Consider the following 8,703-nt stretch of genomic DNA (forward strand, 5'->3'; position numbering starts at 1 on the left):
TCCACTTCCTGTCCCTGTTCTGATTCTGGCACCACTTCACATTAAGGACCCCCATCTCCTCGGTGATAACTCCTGCCCTGCCTGTCTTGTGGGACAGCTCTCTGGATCGAACCGATTGGCCATGCAAGTATGAAGCACTTACAAAGGCCATCACTCTTATTGTTATTAATACGGAAAGTTTTGCATCTGTCTCCTTTTCCAGAGTGGGCTGTCCAAGAATCCCCATCATTTCTATCCAAAGCAGAATTCACCACAGTTCCTAACCCCCCAGACCTGGGACTGAGTGGTTTCTGAACTGGTGAAACCAGCTTTGCCACATTTTGCCAGTCTGCAATCTCCAATCTTAGAATTCCTCACTCCAGCCAGGTGTCTCACTTTAAAAAAACACAAAACCACACACCCACACTGCCCTCACCCACACCCTCATCGTGGATTTTCTGATGCTAAATTATATATATTTAAATTTCATAATTAGAGCAAGTGACAGTTCTGGCAGAGATGGCCCTTGATAATGGTCGGTAGCTATCCTTGTAGACTTAAATGCACACCTATACTTTCTTCTATAAATAAGATTATATTGTTCTGTCATTTCTTTTTCATGTAAAGATGTAAGTACACGTGTATATCATTACATAAAGGTATATCGTACATATTCCATGGTATGTATGTTTCATAATTTATGTAACTATTGCCAGGTCTTTAGGTTGTTCCCAGTGTTTTTCTATTATGAATAACTCTGAGGGGCTTCCCTAGTGGCACAGTGGTTGAGAGTCCGCCTGCCGATGCAGGGGACACGGGTTCATGCCCCGGTCCGGGAAGATCCAACATGCCGCGGAGCGGCTGGGCCCGTGAGCCATGGCTGCTGAACCTGCGCGTCCGGAGCCTGTGCTCCGCAACGGGAGAGGCCACAACAGGGAGAGGTCCGTGTACCGCAAAAAAGAAAAAAAGAAAAAAACAAAACATAATTTATGTAACTATTGCCAGGTCTTTAGGTTGTTCCCAGTCTTTTTCTATTATGAATAACTCTGAGATAAACATTCTCATTCACACCTCTTGGTGTACATGTCAGATTATTTACTGAGATTATTTGCTAAGGATAAATTCCTAGACATGCAATTCCTGGAACCAAAGGGGTTTTGTATCTAAAGTTATATATAAACTTATATATAAGTTATATCTGTACCCTAATGCCTTTCTCAGAGGCTAGAACAGTTTACACTCCCACCTGGAGCATATGAGAATTTCCCCTCATTGATGATAATGAAGAAATAACAATGACAATAATAGCTAACACTGACTGAATATTTATCATGCATTGGGCATGACGCTGAGTGCTCTATATGAATTATATCATTTAATCTTCCAAACTACTCTATGAAGTAGGTGCCATTATTGTCCCCATTTTGCCAAGGAGGAAACTTGAGGTTCAGAGAAGTTAAGTAACTTGCTCAAAGTCACAGTGCCCTTGTGTATAGTTCATATTTACTACCAGGGCAACTTTCATCATCATTTAAACAGATTTCCAAAAGTCTTCCATAATCCCATTACCCTAACACTATAACTATTTTTACTTTTTTAATTGTCTTCCTGCCTCTTTCATTCATCTCTCTCCTCTCTCATCCCTGCTTTCTTTCCCACCACTTTAATTATAGCAGGTGTATAATAGCCATAGTCACTCTATAATGCAATATTCCATTCTTTTTTTCTTTTCTCGGTATTAGTTTGTAAACACAGTCCCATGTTTCTGTTAAACTGCCATGTTTATTGTTAGAAATGGCTGCATAATGTTTGCTGTTGGACTTTTGGGGGAGCCCAGGTTACCCCATTAAATGAGAGGCCACAGTGAGCTTCTTCATATGTAGATAATTTTTTTAAAGTATTTCCTTGAGCTAAAGCCCCAGGATGGGATTACAAAGTTATGGGATCTGGAACATTCTTACAGCTCTTAATATGTTTTGCCATGTTGAGACTGAATTGGTTTAGCCCCAGGTTGCCTGGGTGCTGAAGTTCTTGAAACTCAGAATTTAGAGCATCTTTAGTTCTTTTCCCCCAAACATCCTGCTTCCCAACATCATGAATTGTGCCACCCTGAGATTCTCTTTCTTTCCTCTTTAAACAATCTTTATGGAGGAAAGGGTTTTTAATTTTCTGTTTTTTTTTTTTTAATTTTCTGTTTTTAAAAGCAATAGATGTTCATAGTAGATACTTTGGGAAGAACAAAGCACAAATAAACTAAAACCTACCTATAATCCCACCATGGGGTCTTGTTTTTCAGTTGTAAAATTAATACATACTCAGTGTTTAAGAAGACAAAAGCTCAAAGCTGGGTAAAGTAAAGGTGAAAGCCCCACATCCCTACATCTCCTTTTCCAGAGCAATTGCACTTTAATTCAGTATATAACCTTCTGGACATTTCCCACATGCACACAAACTTATTTGTGCTTATCTTTTTTTTTTCCTGTTCTTTTTAACAAAAATGAAATCCAAAGACACTGTTTTGTCTTGCTTTTTTCCTCACTTAGCAGTATATCACAGACATTAACGGATCTTATTTCTTCATGGAAACTGAAAACTATCCCATTAATTTTTTTTTTTTTTTTTTTTTTTTTTTTTTTGCGGTACGCGGGTCTCTCACTGTTGTGGCCTCTCCCGTTGTGGAGCACAGGCTCCGGACGCGCAGGCTCAGCGGCCATGGCTCATGGGCCCAGCCGCTCCGCGGCATGTGGGATCTTCCCGGACCGGGGCACGAACCCATGTCCCCTGCATCGGCAGGCGGACTCTCAACCACTGCGCCACCAGGGAAGCCCTCCTATTAATTCTTAAAAGGGACTTTCCAAATGGAGAAATCCACTAATAAAAAACATGTCATACCAGTCTGGGCATGGGGAAACAATAGAGCATTTGCCATCTCCCTGTAATTTCACAGAAGTATAGGATGTAGGTTCGATGTAAGATGGTTAAGGAGGCTAAGGAGGCTTAGGGAGAGGGGTGTAGTCTCCCGAAATCCCCTGGGGTCTCTAGGCTCGGAGGAGGTGTGCCCTTTGCAGAATCACACCTTTATGCCTTGGCCTGCATAGAATGACTGCTCACTTTTCACCCGTCTTTCCAAATTTGAATTGTCTTTCCAACTCCACCTCCTCCTGGGGGTCTTCTCTGATTAGTCCAACCTGTCCTTTACAGGAATCCCCCAGGTGTATACCAGCTGCTTGTAATTGCTCAGGGGGGGAAACCTGGGCTTGTGAGTCACAGTATTAGCCCTGAGACTTCAGACACACAATCTTTAGTCATTCAAAAAATAGTACCTACTGTTCACTAGATTCTGGAACTACCAAGTATCTGTCCTCAAATCTTGTGAGAGAACCAGCCTAGTAAACAGGCAATTGTAACATGGTGTGATAACTGAGATAAAGTCTGTAACATTGGGGTATTGTGGGAAAACAGAGGCATCACCCTGATCACCTCTTAAGGGTCAGGGAAGGCAGATGTGAGAGAGATTGGCAAATAAGCCAAATCCTTAATTTACTCATTATTAAATGGGGATAAAAATACCTGTTTTCCAGGATTTTAGTGAGATAATCAGTATATAAATAAAGGGCTTAGCATAGGATCTAGTATTTTGTAGCTGCTCATTGAATGATACTGTTATTCCCACTCGTTGGCAGTTTGTCCAGCCTATCTGCCTACTGTTTTGAATTATTCATTGTAGCATTAATTTAACTCTTCACAAAGGATGTCTTTTATCTCCCAATCAGATTTTTTTTTTTGACCGCGCGGCATGTGCATCTTAGTTGCCCAACCAGGGATTGAACCCGTGCCCCCTGCAATGGAAATGCAGAGTCGTAACCACTAGACCACCGGGGAAGTCCCTCCCAATTAGATTATAACCCCTTTAAGGAAAGAGGCTGCATTTCATACTTCCTTATGGCTGTGCAGCTAGTAGGCACTGGGATCCCTCTGATTTTATTTGTTCAGATCAGTCTGGAAGAGGCTGTGAGACAGTTTTTCAAATGTGATCTTTATCATACACTGCAGCGGGTGCAGGAGGAGAGGGCTTGTGAAAAACGGAAACCTCTGGGCCCTGACCCACAGGAGTTCTGATTTGGTAGGCCTGGTGGGGCCCTGGAATCTGCATCTGACAAGTTCCCTGCTGGTTGTGCTGCAGCTACCCTGAGAAGCTCCAGGCCAGCGGACGTGGGCAGGAGCTGGCAGATTGGCTCTCCAGAACCCCAATTAAGTCCCTTTCCCATCGGCTTCCTTGTGCATGGTCAGAACCTTTTTCTCCTTAGTAGCTCATCCAAAGCCAGCGTCAAGGGCAGGATGGGAGTGGCAAGGGTGTGGGAAAGGACAGCCTTGGCACTGAGACACCTGACTCAGCTGTGCTCCCTTTCACTGGAGTTTATGTGTGAATTTTACCCTCCAACCCTCCTCCTGTCCACACCCTCTCTCTCTCCCTCTTCAACTGGGGTTCACCTATTTGCTCAGACACTCATTATTGAGAACCTTCCAAGAGGGGTAAATGAACTCAAACTGCCTCCCTATCACAGTGAGGTTTTATGGGGCAATTGAACCAACAGAACAGCTATACCGCATGGAGAATGGCCCCAAGGCTAATCCCCGGAGGCCACCCCAACTTCCCCCCTGGACTCTGGCTCCTGCCTCAAATCAGCCACCATTATTCTGAGAGTAACTAGTGAAGAAAGTAGGAAATGCAGGTGCTGGAGTCCGTGGTTGGAAGAGGAGCCCTTGACCTCTCCCTGACCTCCCCACCCCAGGACTTTCCGGAGCCGTGGGTGTAGTAATTGATCCATCAGTGTTATACTGGGTTGGCCAAAAAGTTCGTTGGGGTTTTTCCATAACACCTTACAGAAAAACCCCAACAAACTTTTTGGCCAATCCTCTAGATTCCTTGATCAAACCCCCCTTCCTCTTCTTTCCTCAACCAAGAATCTGAAATGCTAATTGGGGCTGATCCTGGAGTATCAATGGACCTGTGATGGCAGTTTATTCCAGGATGATTCGCCTAGCTGTGCTCTCAAGGGTCAGAGACTAAGAAATTCAGCATTCCCTTGGAAAGTCCTCTTGGCACTTTGTTTATCCACAATTAGAAATTAGAATTAGAATTTTAAAATTGGAAGAGATAGAGACTCAGAGGTCAGCCCGCCTGGGTTTGAATCCTAGCTCTGCTACTTGCTGGCTGTGTATGCAAGGGCAAGTTAACTATCTTCCTGTGTCTCAGTTTTCCCATCTGCAAAATAGAGATAATAATTGCTTCTAACTTAAAGGGTTGTTATGAGTATTAAATGAGTTAACTTTTGTAAAGCACTTTTTTCAGAGCCTGGCCGAGTATATAAGAGCATGTTAAGTAAATGTTGCTGGGGCAGGCTGGCTGTGCAGCTTCAGCCCCACTGTGTCTGGTCACCAGCTTTGCAGTGGCAATTATCCCCGTCATTGCAAAGCATCAGATGACCCCGAGTTCAGTCCTCAGTCTTGTCTTTTCTGTAAGCTCTCACTTCTGTGGTGATGTCATCTAGTCCATGGCTTTAAATATCATCTATATGCTGATGACTCCCAGATATTTTCCCCATCTCAGACCTCCCCTCTGGACTTACATCCAACTGCCCACCTAACAGCTGCACTTCATGTCTTATGCCATCTCAAAGTTTGACAGGTCCAAAACTCCTGTTCTTCCGCCCTCAACAAAGTCAGCTCCTCCCATGGCCTTCTGCATCTCAGATAATGAGGAATCCCAGCAGCCAGCCTCTGGTGTGCACCTGCAGTATGCTAAATGCTTTACATAAATTATCACCCAATTTTCCCCACCAATCTATTGGATAGGTCCTGATATTATTCCCACTGTATAAATGAGTAAACAGGCTCAGAAATGTCACAGTTAGTTGACTGAGGAAGCAGTTTAGCTTCAGGTCTTGCACTCACGAACTCTAACTAAATGCAGCAATTGGATTAGGATGCAGCCTCCAGAACCAGCCAGGCTCTTGGAGACCATTATTCCTCCTGCAGTACTTAGCAAGTGATCCCCAAGTGCCAGACACTGTGCTAAGTGCTCGACACATGGCATCCCATTTAATCCCTGCAACAAATTTCCAAGAAAGCTGTCATTATCCCTATTTACTGAAAAGAAAGCCTAGGCTCAGAAAGGTTAGGTGACTTGTTCAAGGTCACACAGCTTGTTGATGCAGCTTGGATTTGAACTCAGTTTTCTCTGACCTGAAGCGGTACTTGCCACCACTAGGGATACCGCTGGTTTTCTGACGAAAAGCAGAATGCCAGTCTCTGGCTCTAATGTCAGAGTTATAACCCACATATTCATTCATTCAAAATACATTTACTGAGCACCTGGCTGTGTTAGGGAAGGAAGATATGCAGCAGAATAGAAAACAGTCCCCACCCCCATTGAATGAATCTCCTAGCCTCACAGCTCATCCCCTTTCCCCCAGTTCATCCCCTACTCTTAGCCTCACTTCCTTTCCTATCCAGCCCATGGATGCTTCACTTCTTTCACTAGGATCCTCAATGTTCTTTGGCCACCTTCACTTCCCAGGTCCCGTCTTTGGACCAAAAAAAATAAAGTGTCTTTCTACCTCCCATCTCCAGGACTGCTGGCTACAGCCAGAAGAAAAGGCATGGGATTGGAGGGTGCACATCACCACAAATTCATGGTCCGCCCTCAGCCAGGTTTTGAACATCTCAGTGGTACTCCCCTTCATCAGTGGGTGGTTCTCAACCTCATTCTCCATGCCAACTACCCTTATCAAGTCTTCTACATCACTCCCACTGCCCGCCTGCTCACCGCAGCCCCAGCCATCGCTTTAATGGCCATATAGCAATGCACTGTATGGATATATCACAACTTCTTCAACCAGTCCCCTGTTATTGGATAGTCAGGTTAGGTAGGGAAAAGTGCACACGTGACTAGGAAACACCATGTGGAGAAAACAAAAACAAAAACATTATTCAAGATCATATATTAACATGAATGCAGTTGACAATGCAAGGGATTAGGGGCACAGACCCTCTGTATAGTTGAAAATCCATGACAAACCTTTAGTCCCCACCTGTATCTGTGGTTCCTCTGCATTTGCAGATTAACCAACTGCAGACTGTGTAGTACCGTAGTATTTACTGTTTTTAAAAATCTGCATATAATTGGAGGCAGGTAGTTCAATCCCCTGTTGTTCAAGGGTCAACTGTGGTATTACATGAGGTGAGTAGGGTGGGGCTGAAGACCTTCTGGAAGTTCATGGATTACAAACCAGCGGAGGACAGTGACCTCAGAGTCAGTGCCCAGAGAGGAGATGGGAAGTCCTGTAGCCACTGGTCTGCAAGGCAGCCTTCTCACTGGGGACAGTCTTTGCCAGACATGGAAAACCCTTATTTCCTGCTTCTGCTCTGTCTCTGCCGGCTCCACTCCCTTTTTTTTTTTTCTCCCCGGTACGTGGGCCTCTCTCACTGTTGTGGCCTCTCCCGTTGCGGAGCACAGGCTCCAGACGCGCAGGCTCAGCGGCCATGGCTCACGGGCCCAGCCGCTCTGCGGCATGTGGGATCCTCCCGGACCGGGGCACGAACCCGTGTCCCCTGCATCGGCAGGCGGACTCTCAACCACTGCGCCACCAGGGAAGCCCTATTTTTGAGCTAATGGAATGTCTGACTTGTAGACAAAGCCCTTTGGGTTGCAAGTAAAGAAACCCACTTGATCCAGCGTAGGCCAAAAGGGGAGCTTACTAGGTTACAGCACACATAATTGCTGCTATTTGACCTTTTTTGACCTATAAAAACAACAATTTCATATAATTCAACCTAATATTTTAAGGATGCAGGGGCAACTCGGAGAACCCAAGGGGAAATAGAGGGCTTCATGAGGAACTAGAGGAATCTCTCTCTCTCTCTCTCCCCCTCCCCTTCTCTTCATCTTCATTTTCTCTCTTTTTCAACTTGATTCTCCGCAGACCCCCTTTCTCTGCTGTCCATGTGCTCGCAGACAACAGGACCTTCAAAACACGCAACAGAAGCTGAGTCAGGAGACAGATAATCTGATTGGTCTGTCATGAGTCAAGTGTCTGCCTCTGGTCCAATCAGCTGTGGGCAGGGAGGCCGAGCTCTTCATTGCAAGCAATGGAAACTGATTTGAGCAGAAAATAAATTTATTGTGAGGATATCAGTTAGATCACAGAATTTTCAGGCTTGGAAAACAAGTAGGGACGAGAGTGGACAAACAGCTAGAACCATAGCCACAATCACATCACAGAAATGGTTTTGTGAGGATCCCGCTGCCAGTACCACCAAAAGCTGGACTGGGCAGTTTGGAGCCCTTACCTACGGCGGCACTGCATACTGGCACTGCAGCCACCATTCCCCTGGGCACTGGACATGGCCCCCACCACCACCAGAATGGATTCCCTTGCCCCTGCTTCTTCGCATTGCAAGCTGCAGAGAAAATGTCTTTGTGAGAATGTCTGATTGGTGGCGTCCAAGTCACAGGCAGGCACTTCGTTGCCACGTGATGGGGTGATGAGAAGATGAGTATTTAGCCTTCTCAGCCTCATACTGGAAGGTGGGGTCCATGCAGTGAGGAGTTCTCTGAACAGAAACAGGGTGCAGATGCTCTGCCCCACCAGTGGGGTCCTGAGGTACCACCTCAGCAATCAGGACCAACTGTTCTGAGTAGAGAAGGACAGTGTTTGAAGA

Source organism: Phocoena sinus, chromosome 3 (genome assembly GCF_008692025.1).
Source record: "Phocoena sinus isolate mPhoSin1 chromosome 3, mPhoSin1.pri, whole genome shotgun sequence".
In the NCBI taxonomy this organism is placed as follows: Eukaryota; Metazoa; Chordata; class Mammalia; order Artiodactyla; family Phocoenidae; genus Phocoena; species Phocoena sinus.